Below are 14,396 nucleotides of genomic sequence, written 5' to 3' on the forward strand. Positions count from 1 at the left end.
CTGCTCCCAGACTTGTCCGAGCGTTTCACAGGAGGTTTCCTGGTAAGCCTGGGCCTAGGGGATCCGGAGGATCCTCTTAGAAGAGGGGGTACTGTTACAACTCTCCTGTTAGTTTTTTTTTAGTTTGCTGGTCACATGACCATTTTGCCTATTTAATCCGGCTCCGCCCTCCTGGCTTTGCTGGACTTCATTTGTATTTACTACTGTTGAGCTAGCTTGTTGCTCTGTTGCCGTTCTCTGTTAGTTTTGCTAGGTCTTCTGACCCCTATGCCTTTTTGTTGTGTGTTTGTCTTTGACTGCTACTATTTCTGCTAGGAGGTGTCCAACTTTTCCCAGTCCCTAGATCTTGTAGGGATCCCTCCCTCACATCTATAGGTCTGCGTTCAGACTAGCCGAGGACTTTAGCGGGTCTGATCGCAGGATCAGGTTCCCCGTTACATCGTAGGGATCTAGTTTAGTTCTATTGTAGGGACAGATCTCCTCTCTTTCCTTAGTCTCTGTAGCAGATCATAACACATTGTAAGTACATTGTGTGTATCTGCTCTGCTTGTCTACCGCACCTGCGGGTTTTGCTCTGCTCTGCTTGTCTACCGCACCTGCGGGTTTTGCTCTGCTCTGCTTATCTACCGCACCTGTGGGTTTTGCTCTGCTCTGCTTGTCTACCGCACCTGCGGGTTTTGCTCTGCTTGTCTACCCCACCTGCGGGTTTTGCTCTGCTTGTCTACTGCACCTGCGGGTTTTGCTCTGCTTGTCTACCGCACCTGCGGGTTTTGCTCCGCTCTGCTTGTCTACCGCACCTGCAGGTTTTGCACTGCACCTGCGGTTTTTGCTCCGCTCTGCTGGTCTACAGCACCTGCGGGTTTTGCTCCACTCTGCTTGTCTACCGCACCTGCGAGTTTTGCTCTGCTCTGCTTGTCTACCGCGCCTGTGAGTTTTGCTCTGCTCTGCTTGTCTACCGCGCCTGCGAGTTTTGCTCTGCTCTGCTTGTCTACCGCACCTGCGGGTTTTGCTCTGCTCTGCTTGTCTACCGCACCTGCGGGTTTTGCTCTGCTCTGCTTGTCTACCACACCTACGGGTTTTGCTCCGCTCTGCTTGTCTACCGCACCTGCGGGTTTTGCTCTGCTTGTCTACCGCACCTGCGGGTTTTGCTCTGCCTGTCTACCGCACCTGCGGTTTTGCTCCGCTCTGCTTGTCTACTGCACCTGCGGGTTTTGCTCCGCTCTGCTTGTCTACCGCACCTGCGGGTTTTGCTCCGCTCTGCTTGTCTACAGCACCTGCGGGTTTTGCTCTGCTCTGCTTGTCTACAGCACCTGCGGGTTTTGCTCCGCTCTGCTTGTCTACCGAACCTGCGGGTTTTGCTCTGCTCTGCTTGTCTACCGCGCCTGCGGGTTTTGCTCTGCTCTGCTTGTCTACTGCGCCTGCGGGTTTTGCTCTGCTCTGCTTGTCTACTGCGCCTGCGGGTTTTGCTCTGCTCTGCTTATCTACCGCACCTGCGGGTTTTGCTCTGCTTGTCTACCGCACCTGCGGGTTTTGCTCTGCTCTGCTTGTATACCGCACCTACGGGTTTTTGCTCTGCTCTGCTTGTCTACCGCACCTGCGGGTTTTGCTCTGCTCTGCTTGTCTACCGCACCTGCGGGTTTTGCTCTGCTCTGCTTGTCTACCGCACCTGCGGGTTTTGCTCTGCTCTGCTTGTCTACCGCACCTGCGGGTTTTGCTCTGCTCTGCTTGTCTGCCGCACCTGCGGCTCTGTTCCTGTATCCCAGTCTCTACTGGTCCCTATCCTGCCTGCGTTCCTACCTGCCAGTACCCACCTGTCTGTATACCAGCCATGCCTGTCAGTATCCACCTGTCTGTATACCAGCTGTGCCTGTTAGTACCCACCTGTCTGCATACCAGCCGTGCCTGCCAGTACCCACCTGTCAGTATGCCAGCCTAACCTGCCTGTTCCTGCATTCCCCGGTGTGGGTCAACAGCTGTGACCGGTGTCTGACCTGGAGTAGCACCTGGTCCCTCTGCTCGGTTCCTCCCTGGTTCATGGAGTCGACTGAGCCGCCGTGCGACCTTGGTCGGACCGAGTTGATACTTAGTCACGCCCCTCCAGGCACTCCTTGGTTCATGGTCTAGTGGGATCACTAACCACGCTCACGCCAGTCAGTCTGGGCGTGTGCGTAACAGATTGTATATGGTTGGTGTTCAATGGAGATTGCCAATTTTACAATACACTGCAATATCACGGTATTGCAGTGTATTCTACAAGCGATCATGTGATTGCAGCTTCTGATCTCCTGGGGGAGCAATAGAAAATGTAAAAAAATATAAAACTATGTGACCCTTCGTTTCTCAGACTTATAATGAAATTTAAAATTACAAACATATTTGGCATCGTCGTGTGTGTAATAGAATATCACAATATTTATCCCAGAATGCCAAAATCAAAGACAAAAAACTCAAAATGGCAGAAATGCTGTATTTTTTTCACATCTCCTCCCCCTAAAAAGAGAATGAAAAGTTCTGAAAGTTGTATGTGTCCCAAAAATGGTGAAAACTTCAGCTCGCATCAGAAAAGAAACAACTTTTTAGGCTGAAAGAAAGAAAAAAAATTACAGCTCTTGAAAGAAGAGGAAAAATCAAAAGCAAAGAAGGTCCCATTGGCACTGTGTCGGCCAAGGGTCCACATAACCCTGGAGATGGCCCCGAGCCATATGATTCACTTTCTTCTAGAAATAGGAACCTGCACATGGCTGCTCTCAGTAGTGATGAGCGAGCGTGTTCGGTTAACCCTTTCGGCGAGCATGCTCGGGTGTTTTCCGAGTATCTTCAGTGTGCTCGAATGTTATGGTTTAGTCACTCCGTGCTCATGATTTGTGACTGACAGCTTTAGGCTGTGTGCCCACGTAGCATTTTTCAAGCGTATATGCTGCGGAATTTCCGCAGCGTAAACGCTTGAAAAACGCATGTATATCCGCACCTCATGGTCCCCAAGGGGATTCCGCAACTTCTATGCACATGCTGCGGATTTTTCCGCAGCGTTTATGCCGCGTTCAAAAATCCGCAGCATGTCATTTAATTTTGCGTTTCCGCAAGCAGAATTGCCTTTGTCCAATGCATAAAAAACGCAAGGCAATTCCGCATGTGAAAAACGCGTGATAAACGCGCGAAAAATGCACGATAAACGCGTGCGGAATTCCGCATGCGTTTTTCCGGGAGAGGACTTGCATTTATGCAGCAGAAAATTTCTGATTCATAAATGCAACGTGGGCACATAGCCTTTATACATGTGAGGAATGCCTAAGAAACAGGCATTTTGAGGGAAGATGAGAACTGCAGCGTTTTCTAAGTCTGCAGCATGCCAGTCTCTAGACCCACACAAAGCAGTGAGAAAGTGCCATAAACGCAGCAGAGGTTTTGGGAATAGCTATGCGCGTTTTTACTAAGTGAACAGGTTTTGGCTGCAGAAAAAACAGCAAAAACGCTGCATGTGAACACTTCCACCACTGAATCTGTCCCAGGTGGTCATCAGTACACAGGGGAGGCCGCGTTATTATTAACCCCTCCATCCCTAGAGGTAACGTGGAAAGTTCTGCCGCCACATCCACAACACGCTGCGCACTAAACTGTCAGCCGCACGTGCCGTGGACACGTCACCCACTTCTGTCACCTTTCACCCCGTTTCTTATACCCTCTGTTCACCCTTCTTCCACCCCCCCCCCCCCCCCAAAATAGCAGCCACATGGGATTTGTAACCACGCCCTCTTTTTTAATAATTGGGTGAATCCTACGTCAATCATCGTTTTAAACACGGCCTGTCAGTCCCACCAGACGGCGTGACGTCCCCTAGATGTTGATTGGTTTACTGAGCCGTCACTCTCATCTTGCGGACCAATTGCATTATCCTTGTCCGCGGGCAACATTGTGAAGGGCGTGTCCGGGCTACTCAGTCCGTGTACGGTGGCCTGGAGTGGACGCTTGTACTGTACAAGCAGGGATCTGAGGACTGGCCGAAGAGGTGAGTGTCACCTGCAGGCGGGGTGTGACGTCTGTGCCCTAAAAGTGCCATACTTTACGGTGTGCCAGTGTGTCTCTGTAGTACCAATGTCACATCCTCCCTCTCACCACATTCGTTTACTTCAGCGTTCATAATATTTGTTGTTATGGCGATCGTGGCACTCACATGTCTCCGTGTAATCCATGCCAGAACGCTTAGCATTTTGTTTAGAGGAATCTGGCTGTAGACCAATTAACCCGTACATAGGTGGGTGGATCTGACACTGGCACCACCAGCTGCCCACTTCTCACCATTTGCCATCACGGGAGTGTAAGGTAAAGCGAGAACTACAAACCCCAGCAACTCTGTAAATCTCCAAACTGTGAGATAAGGATCAGACCCAGAAAATCTAGATTCATATGACTAGTTGGGATGAGGGCTTTGTAGAGTATAGTGCAGATAGCGGGGAGCGCCTCTAGATTACACGGCCATAGTGCAGATAGCGGGGAGCGCCTCTAGATTACACGGCCATAGTGCAGATAGCGGGGAGCGCCTCTAGATTACACGGCCATAGTGCAGATAGCGGGGAGCGCCTCTAGGTTAGGCGACCATAGTGGAGGCGGCGGGGAGCGCCTCTAGGTTAGACGGCCATATAGGGCAGGCGGCGGGGAGCGCCTCTAGGTTAGACGGCCATATAGGGCAGGCGGCGGGGAGCGCCTCTAGGTTAGACGGCCATATAGGGCAGGCGGCGGGGAGCGCCTCTAGGTTAGACGGCCATATAGGGCAGGCGGCGGGGAGCGCCTCTAGGTTAGACGGCCATATAGGGCAGGCGGCGGGGAGCGCCTCTAGGTTAGACGGCCATATAGGGCAGGCGGCGGGGAGCGCCTCTAGGTTAGACGGCCATATAGGGCAGGCGGCGGGGAGCGCCTCTAGGTTAGACGGCCATATAGGGCAGGCGGCGGGGAGCGCCTCTAGGTCAGGCGGCGGGGAGCGCCTCTAGGTTAGACGGCCATATAGGGCAGGCGGCGGGGAGCGCCTCTAGGTTAGACGGCCATATAGGGCAGGCGGCGGGGAGCGCCTCTAGGTTAGACGGCCATATAGGGCAGGCGGCGGGGAGCGCCTCTAGGTTAGACGGCCATATAGGGCAGGCGGCGGGGAGCGCCTCTAGGTTAGACGGCCATATAGGGCAGGCGGCGGGGAGCGCCTCTAGGTTAGACGGCCATATAGGGCAGGCGGCAGGGAAGACCTCTAGATTATGCCACCATGTATAGGTTAATACCCACACAAAATTGGGCTTCCTCACACATTAAATGGCAGCAATGGAGTGGCACCTGTTTGGGGCACTTTATCAAGGTTTGTCACCTGTTTTTACCTAGCCTTGCACTACTAGATGCATTATGTAAAATAGGAGGCAGGTCAGTGAAGGCACAATGAGCCGTCATAAAAGCATACAGATGAATATGTAAGCAGAGCACCAGATAGAGTTCCACCCACAGGCCGCCCCAAAGCACGAGCACATCATTATCTCCAAACTGAAAGTAATGATTACACAAGAACCACAGCATGGATTTCATCAACCAATGTATCATGTTAATCAGTGTAATGTCGCCCACCTGACAGTTTATGTAGTTTACGGAGCACAATCCTGCTGACAGGTACGCTTTAATAATATCTCTAAGATAACCACGACCCTTATGCCCTAGGTTAGGACTACTCAGTGAGTTAACAGTGGGTTTGGAAATAATGACCGTGTATATGGTCAGAATTTCCTAACATGCAGAATTTTCTTGCAACCACAATCACAATTGATCTTTATCTTATATCATGTAGCCTTAGAAATTGGTCCCCTGCTGCTAACCCTCTTTAGGAGCCTAAAGAGCCTCCACATTAGCCACCATGTAATACTTCATTTCTTCTGCAGCCGCTGTCTTGAAAACTCAGACCACCCCTTGAGTTCTGTAGCAGAGGAGGACCTGTTATCCTACCTGACATTTGTTTCAGTAAATAATGGCATTTGTGATAAAATAACAATTCTGAACCTTTTACTATTTCTCCTGGAAAATGTCAGTAAGTTGGTAGCTGGTAGAAAAAGTGTAGGAGCCTGTGCACACAGTGGTGTATGGCTCCATAGACATTCTGTTGAGCCTGTACACTGCTGAGCCCTTCACCTCCCTGAGCAATGGTTGGGCGTCTTATCTCCTTGCAGGGCAGCTTGCCCTGGGAATAATCATGTCTTTTGTTCCACAATCTGTGTGCTACATTTCTAGAAAACAAAATAACAATGACAGATAGGACCTTGGATGTAATAGGGGGCATACCACTAAACATTATATAAACCAGAGAGACCATAGGTATTTTCAAAACCCCAAAATAACATAATTAAAGCACCATATGTTGACTAAAAGAGATAAATGCTTTATGTATTTTTAGAAAAAAAAATAAAAAAATAATAACACATAGGTATAAATAACGTGTGAAAAGACATACAGTGGTGGACAAAAGTATTGGCACCCCCAATTCTGTCAGATAATACTCAGTTTCTTCCTGAAAATGATTGCAATCACAAATTCTTTGGTATTATTATCTTCATTTAATTTGCTTGCAAGGAAAAAACACAAAAGAGAATGAAGCAAAAATCAAATCATTGATCATTTCACACAAAACTCCAAAAATGGGCCAGACAAAGGTATTGGCACCCTCAGCCTAATACTTGGTTGCACAACCTTTAGCCAAAATAACTGCGAACAACCGCTTCCGGTAACCATCAATGAGTTTCTTACAATGCTCTGCTGGAATTGTAGACCATTCTTCTTTGGCAAACTGCTCCAGGTCCCTGATATTTGAAGGGTGCCTTCTCCAAACTGCCATTTTGAGATCTCTCCACAGGTGTTCTATGGGATTCAGGTCTGGACTCATTGCTGGCCACCTTAGAAGTCTCCAGTGCTTTCTCTCAAACCATTTTATAGTGCTTTTGGAAGTGTGTTTTGGGTCATTGTCCTGCTGGAAGACCCATGACCTCTGAGGGAGACCCAGCTTTCTCACACTGGGCCCTACATTATGCTGCAAAATTTGTTGGTAGTCTTCAGACTTCATAATGCCATGCACACGGTCAAGCAGTCCAGTGCCAGAGGCAGCAAAGCAACCCCAAAACATCAGGAAACCTCCGCCATGTTTGACTGTAGGGACCGTGTTCTTTTCTTTGAATGCCTCTTTTTTTTCCTGTACACTCTATGTTGATGCTTTTTCCCAAAAAACTCTACTTTTGTCTCATCTGACCAGAGAACATTCATCCAAAACGTTTTAGGCTTTCTCAGGTAAGTTTTGGCAAACTCCAGCCTGGCTTTTTTTATGTCTCTGGGTAAGAAGCGGGGTCTTCCTGGGTATCCTACCATACAGTCCCTTTTCATTCAGACGCCGACGGATAGTACGGGTTGACACTGTTGTACCCTCGGACTGCAGGGCAGTTTGAACTTGTTTGGATGTTAGTCGAGGTTCTTTATCTACCATCCGCACAATCTTGTGTTGAAATCTCTCGTCAATTTTTCTTTTCCGTCCACATCTAGGGAGGTTAGCCACAGCGCCATGGGCTTTAAACTTCTTAATGACACTGCGCACGGAAGACACAGGAACATTCAGGTCTTTGGAGATGGACTTGTAGCCTTGAGATTGCTCATGCTTCCTCACAATTTGGTTTCTCAAGTCCTCAGACAGTTCTTTGGTCTTCTTTCTTTTCTCCATGCTCAATGTGGTACACACAAGGACACTGGACAGAAGTTGAGTCAACTTTAATCCATGTTAACTGGTTGCAAGTGTGATTTAGTTATTGCCAACACCTGTTAGGTGTTACAGGTAAGTTACAGGTGCTGTTAATTACACAAATTAGAGAAGCATCACATGATTTTTCAACCAGTGCCAATACTTTTGTCCACCCCCTTTTTTAGGTTTGGTGTGGAATTGTATCCAATTTGGCTTTAGGACAATTCTTTTTGTGTTTTTTCATTGAAGACAAATTAAATGAAGATAATAATACCAAAGAATTTGTGATTGCAATCATTTTCAGGAAGAAACTGAGTATTGTCTGACAGAATTGCAGGGGTGCCAATACTTTTGGCCACCACTGTAAAATAGGCATGTGAGGCAGCAGGGGATAGAGACACCGCTGGTATCAAATTCACATTGGACCTATACTAGGTCACATAGTCCAACCTATACAATCCATTAGTCACAGACATTGTGTGCAGAAAAAGTTAAAATAACATAAATCAAGTGACCTATAACAAGTCACAATATAAACAACCATCAGAGGTTTTTTTCAGCAACACATAAAAAATACAAACATCACATGGAAAGGGTTAAGTAAGACATACTTAGTGAAAGTAAACAGGTGACCAGCAGTGTCAGGGGAGGCCCCAACACTTGTTTCCGTACTTCCTCAGGGGGCGTGGTGGGGTGTGTGTGGATACAGGGCCTCTTATATACATGTGGGTCCCATGTGAAGCAATTAGTTACTGACCAATAGCGGCGCATGTCGCCGCATAACAGCAGACATTAGTGACAGCGGCGCGGCGTCCAGGAAGAGGGGAACTCCCCCACTGACATCACATGTTCCGGGACACCATCCACCCGAGACCGTGTTGCGGCCACATGACCGCAGCATCCGGCGCATGCGCACAAGGTCAGACCACAGGAATCGATCATGAGCATATAAGGAATAAATATGGAGCAGGACAGACTACTCAACAACGGAGAAGGAGATACATCATATCGGTGGAGTGACAAGTGTCACCCCACTCACCCTGCACCAAAAGTTCATGCATATAATACATAACAGATGATGTTGCAATAAATGTCCATAATAAATAGGTGTCCATGTCCGCTCCTTATCCTTAAAGGGAAAGAGTTCTATTTAAATTTAGCCAATTTGTCATCCAAAAGCAATCAGGTTCTCTTCCAGTGGTCAGATAGGGCTCCAGAGGAAAGAAAGAAGAAAGTGGCTGGGGGCAATAAAAGGGAGCTGAAAATAAAAATAAAAACACACACTTACTAAAAGACAGACTGAAAAAAGAGAGCTATATGAGGCAGAAATGCAGAGATAAATCTAAAAAAAAAAATCCCCCCAATTTTTTTTTTTTTCCAAAAAAAAGGGGTGGGGGGAATTTTTGTTACCCCCCTCTCCCCTCAAAGTACACCAGGGGGAGACATCCAGGTAGGAGGATTTATAAAAATCATGTCAAGGACATTCCCAAGAGAAGTAAAAAAAACATACTAAATCTAATGGGTGAATCCCATAGATAATAAAGTAGCCAAGAAAACATGGGTCATGCCCGGAGGGCGCCCGCGTAGCAAGGAGGAGGAGACACGGAGGGGGCGGACGACCACCAAGGGCTAGAGAAAGGGGGAAAAACTCAATCGTTCATAGTTCCCAGTCTATAGTTCCAACGGCATTCTAATTTGGCCAATGCCTTCTTTACGTCACCTCCTCTTAGGCCCAGATGGACCCGATCAATGCCGCAGATCTGCAGACTCCTAGGTTCGCAATGGTGATATTGCTTAAAATGTCTTGGCAGGGTCCGAAGTGATGATACATCCTCCACCTCCCCAGCCCCCAAAATATCCAAAACGTGCTCCCTCACGCGTCTCCTCAATTCCCTAGACGTGAGCCCCACGTAGATGAGCCCACATCCACAGGTGGCATGATAAATGACACCAACGCTGCTGCAGGAAATATATTGCCTGTTGTCAAAAACTTTCGTGCCATCTGCATTGGAAAATGTTTTAGTCCTGACTATGTTTCTGCAGGAGAGGCAAGAGCCACAGGGATAGCAACCCCATTTAGGGTTACCAACATTGAAGGGCAGGGCGCTCTGGCGTACATAATTACTATGCACCAGAGTATCCCTGAGACTCCTGCCCCTCCTTGCCGTCATAAGAGGATGATCCGGCTAAAACTCCCGGAGACTTGGGTCAGTTTTTAAGATCCGCCAGTGTCTATCAAGGATGCCCCTGACAGCGTGCCACTGATTATTAAATGTAGATCTGAACCTCACCACGGGTTGGCCGGTAGACCCCGAAGGCGGCTTAGGTGCAAGTAGCTCTTTCTGGAGGGTCGCTTCTCTCTGATAGCCCCTCTTAATGCTACGATTGCTGTAGCCTCTCGAGACAAATCTCTCCTGCATGTCCACCGCACACTCATTAAAATCCACATCATCAGAACAGATACGTCTAAGACGTAAAAACTGTCCTGTAGGTACTGCGTTAATTGTGGATCTTGTGTGCGCAGATGAAGCATGCAGGAGAGAGTTGACCAAGGTCTCCTTCCTGAATATGGTCGTACCCACCCCACCATCCTCATGAATTGAAATCCTGATATCCAGGAAATCAATACTGTTCAGATGATGTTTAAAGGTGAGGTTGATATTATAATCATTCGTATTCAGGGAGGAGATAAACCCCTCCAGCTCGGAGACCGATCCATCCCAAATTATAAGAATGTCATCAATGTAATGGAGCCAACACTGCGCATGGGCCGCGGCCGGAGCCTCGCCACCGAAAACCTCCCTCTCCCAGAAACCGAGGAAGAGGTTTGCGTACGACGGAGCACAGGCCCTGCCCATCGCAGTGCTCCTCCTCTGTAAGTAGAACCGGTCCCCGAACAGGTAGAAGTTGTGTTTGAGAACAAACTCTAATAGGGTAAGAATCAGAGAGCAGAGCGATGCCTCCAGGCTACTCCTCTCCAAAAAGTACTTTACTGCCCTCAATCCGTGATGGTGTTCAATACTAGTGTAGAGGGCCTCCACGTCAACGGCAACCAGCGATACCCCACCCTCCAGTGTAAGTCTATCCACCAACCGCAGGACGTCCGAAGTGTCCCTGACATAGGAGGGCAGCGTCTCAACAAGTGGATGCAAATAGTATTCAATAAAATTACATGTCATGTCGCACAGCCCCCCAATTCCAGAGACAATCGGACGACCCGGTGGAGTCAGTGGATTTTTGTGAATCTTTGATAATAAATAGAAGGTGGGGATCACTGGGACCCTGACGAGGAGGCCCTCCAACAACTTTTTTGTAATGATACCCCTATCAAGGGCATCCTCGAGGTCACAGGCAAGATCCATAGAGAACCGGGCCATGGGGTTGAAGTGGAGTCGTTCATAATATGATTTGTTGCGCAACTGGCGCATCACCTCCTTTTCATACGTATCCGACGGTCAAATAACAACGGTTCCCCCCTTGTCGGCCGGTTTAATAACAACCCCCTTTAGATCCCTCAACTCACGAAGAGCCTCCCTTTGTTTAAAGGAGAGGTTAGATCTAGAGCTGCGGGTATTCAATTTTTCAAGTTTTCTAAGGACCAGTGTGTTAAAAATTTCAACTTGGGGACATAACGACAAGGGGGGAAACGTCATTGACTTCAGGTATACATGCTGCGGAAATTTACCTTTAGTCGTGGGGTTCGACTCCTCCTCCAATTCCTCCAAGGTCAATAGTGCATCTGTCTCAATCTGGGAAGAAGACGTGGGGGTAGAGACTGAGATAGTCGGGCGTCTAGTATGCAGTTTATGTAATATAAGTTTCTGAAGGAACAGGCTCAGATCCTTGGCTACAGTAAAAGAGTCAAAGTTAGAGCTGGGGACAAAGGTAAGGCCTAGTTTTAATACCTCAATCTGAGGTTTAGTCAAGGTCAAATTTGACAAATTAATTACCTCCATCTGATTCGACTTTTGTTTAGCTCGAGGCGATAATTAGCCTTTTTTAGATATATCTCTGGGTCCCTTGCTCTTAGTCAACCCAGCTCTGGTCAAGGGTCTATTTCAAACTTCTTCACTCCCTGATGGTTCCTCATCAAGGGAGGATAGTGATGATGCTGGAGGGCCTAATGGAACCAGTTCAGCAGGTATAATAATAATAATAATTTTTATTTTTATAGCGCCAACATATTCCGCAGCACTTTACAAATTTTAGGGGGGACATATACAGACAATACGGAATAAGCATATCTCATATCGAAAGGAATGAGGGCCCTGCTCGCAAGCTTACAGTCTATGAGGAAATGGGGGAGACACAAAAGGTAAAAAGTACATATATTGTATAATGCAGCCTTGATATACTAAATGGGATAAATAATAATACATGGACTGGTCGCCAGCCAGTATGTGTACAGTCCTGACAGAGGCTATTAAGTGCATGGTTGGTATGAACCTGAAGTTGAAGAAGATTTTAATATGGGGGAAAACTGGGACGGACAGAGTGTGTTTAGGCGATACGCCAGTCTAAAGAAATGTGTTTTTAGGGTTCGCTTGAAACTGTGGGTATTGGGACTTAATCAAACTGTCCTGGGTAGTGCATTCCAAAGAATTGGCGTAGCACGCGAGAAATCTTGGAGACGGGAGTGGGAAGTTCGGATTATGGAGGATTTTAGTTTTAAGTCATTTGCAGAACGGAGGGCACGTGTAGGGTGGTAGACTGAGACAAGAGAGGAGATGTAGGGGGGTACTGAAGCATGGAGCGCTTTGTGGGTAAGCGTGATAAGTTTAAATTGAACTCTATATTGGATGGGCAACCAATGCAATGACTGGCACAGGGAAGAGGCATCGGTGTAGCGGTTGGCGAGCAATATGATCCTGGCTGCTGCGTTAAGGACGGATTGGAGAGGGGAGAGTTTAGTAAGAGGGAGACCGATTTAGTAGAGCGTTGCAATAGTCAAGACGAGAATGAATAAGAGCTACAGTAAGAGTTTTTGCCGAGTCAAAGGTGAGAAAAGTCCTGATTCTTGAGATGTTTTTGAGGTGTAAATGACATGAACGAGCGAGTGATTTGATGTGAGGAGTGAAAGAAAGATCTGAATCAAAAATGACCCCAAGACAGCGGGCTTGTTGCTGGGGAGTAATGGTTGAGCCACAAAAGGAAATGGCAATATCGGGCACAGGTAGATTAGTGGAGGGAGGAAAGACGAGTAGTTCAGTTTTTAACAGATTCAGTTTTAGGTAGAGGGAGGACATAATGTTAGACAGAGCAGAAAGACAATCACTGTTTTTTTGTAGTAACGCAGGGGTGATGTCCGGAGCAGAGGTCTATAATTGGGTGTCATCAGCATAGAGATGGTACTGAAAACCGAATCTGCTGATTGTTTGTCCAATAGGAGCGGTGTATAAGGAGAAAAGAAGGGGGACTAGGACTGATCCTTGAGGAACCCCGACAGTAAGGGGAAGTAGGGAGGAGGAGGAGCCGGCAAAAGATACAGAGAAGGAGCGGTCAGAGAGATAGGAGGAGAACCAGGAGAGAACACTGTCCTTGAGGCCAATAGTGCGGAGCATAGTGAGGAGCTGGTGATCCACAGTGTCGAATGCTGCAGAGAGATCCAAGAGAATCAGCAGGGAGTAGTGACCATTAGATTTAGCTATTAGTAGCAGGTAAGATTTTACTCTTTTTTTTTTTTCCAGTATTACCTCTCCATCTGTATACACGACCATTCCTAAAATCAGCAATGTCCCTCTGATATTTTTTAGTTTTAGTTTCTACTATCTCCTTCTCCCATTTAGCAAATTCTCGATCCAACATCTCAGTCATCTTAGTCTGTTCCTCTTGCGAAAGTTGCGAGGAAAGTGTCTCTTGTATCTTTCTGATTTCTGACTCCATATCAATAATTGACTTCTCATTGTGATCTATTAAAAGGCCCATAAAACTATGGTAGCAAGTGAGTGCCACTGTTTCCCAGGCTAGTTTAAAATCCTCCACCACCACATTAAATGACGGAAATACATGGATGCGCAACCCCCGGGGCACCAACCCCCTTTCGATATATCTCTGCATGAAGGCTGTTTTCTAGAAAACAGGCCGTGAAAGGAAACGCCCTATTGACAAGGGAAATATGGACGCCCAATTGTCATTTTTATATGTATTTTTGCCAAGATTATAACTATAGGTATAGGACAAGTGTGGATAACTGGTGGGATTCTCCAGCACCTCTCCCTTCCTTCACTTGAAGTTGAGCAATGATGAGAAGTAATGTTTATGCCTCCTATGACATCTATGGCTTTTCATTATCAGTGACGCTTTGCCTTCCGAGGTGGAAGTGATCGTTACCAAGGAACCCTATTAAGCTACTCATACACCTTCACTAGCAGCTGGATGAATGCTAGTCCTCTCCACTGTACATATACAGTATATTGACGATAGGTGGGGAGAGGGAAATAAGCTGCCACTATGTGTATGGCCACCCTTGGCTCATATAGGATTGTCTTGATTGAATACAATTGCAACAAACTCTCAGTTTTGAGCAGATCTGCAACGTTTTCAACCTCCTGATGTATGTAAGAATAATTATATCCATTGGCAATGAACAGAGATCTTGAAAATGGTAAGATACTGAAACTTAAAGTATAATGAGTTGCTGAACTTTTTATTATAG

General features: G+C 47.2%; 1 protein-coding gene across 1 annotated transcript in view; it reads left to right on the forward strand.

Moving 5' to 3' along the window:
• The first annotated feature begins 3,875 nt into the window (after positions 1 to 3,875).
• The window catches only part of SLC25A42 (solute carrier family 25 member 42), a 40,268-nt gene continuing 29,747 nt past the window's right edge, over positions 3,876 to 14,396 (forward strand). The window contains exon 1 of the mRNA XM_073661032.1: positions 3,876 to 4,006. The gene's annotated coding sequence lies outside the window, so the exon portion shown is untranslated. The remainder of the gene's footprint in view (positions 4,007 to 14,396) is intronic.

Source organism: Phyllobates terribilis, unplaced genomic scaffold, assembly GCF_046119375.1.
Source record: "Phyllobates terribilis strain yellow unplaced genomic scaffold, ASM4611937v1 Scaffold_1__5_contigs__length_1240528914, whole genome shotgun sequence".
NCBI lineage: Eukaryota > Metazoa > Chordata > Amphibia > Anura > Dendrobatidae > Phyllobates > Phyllobates terribilis.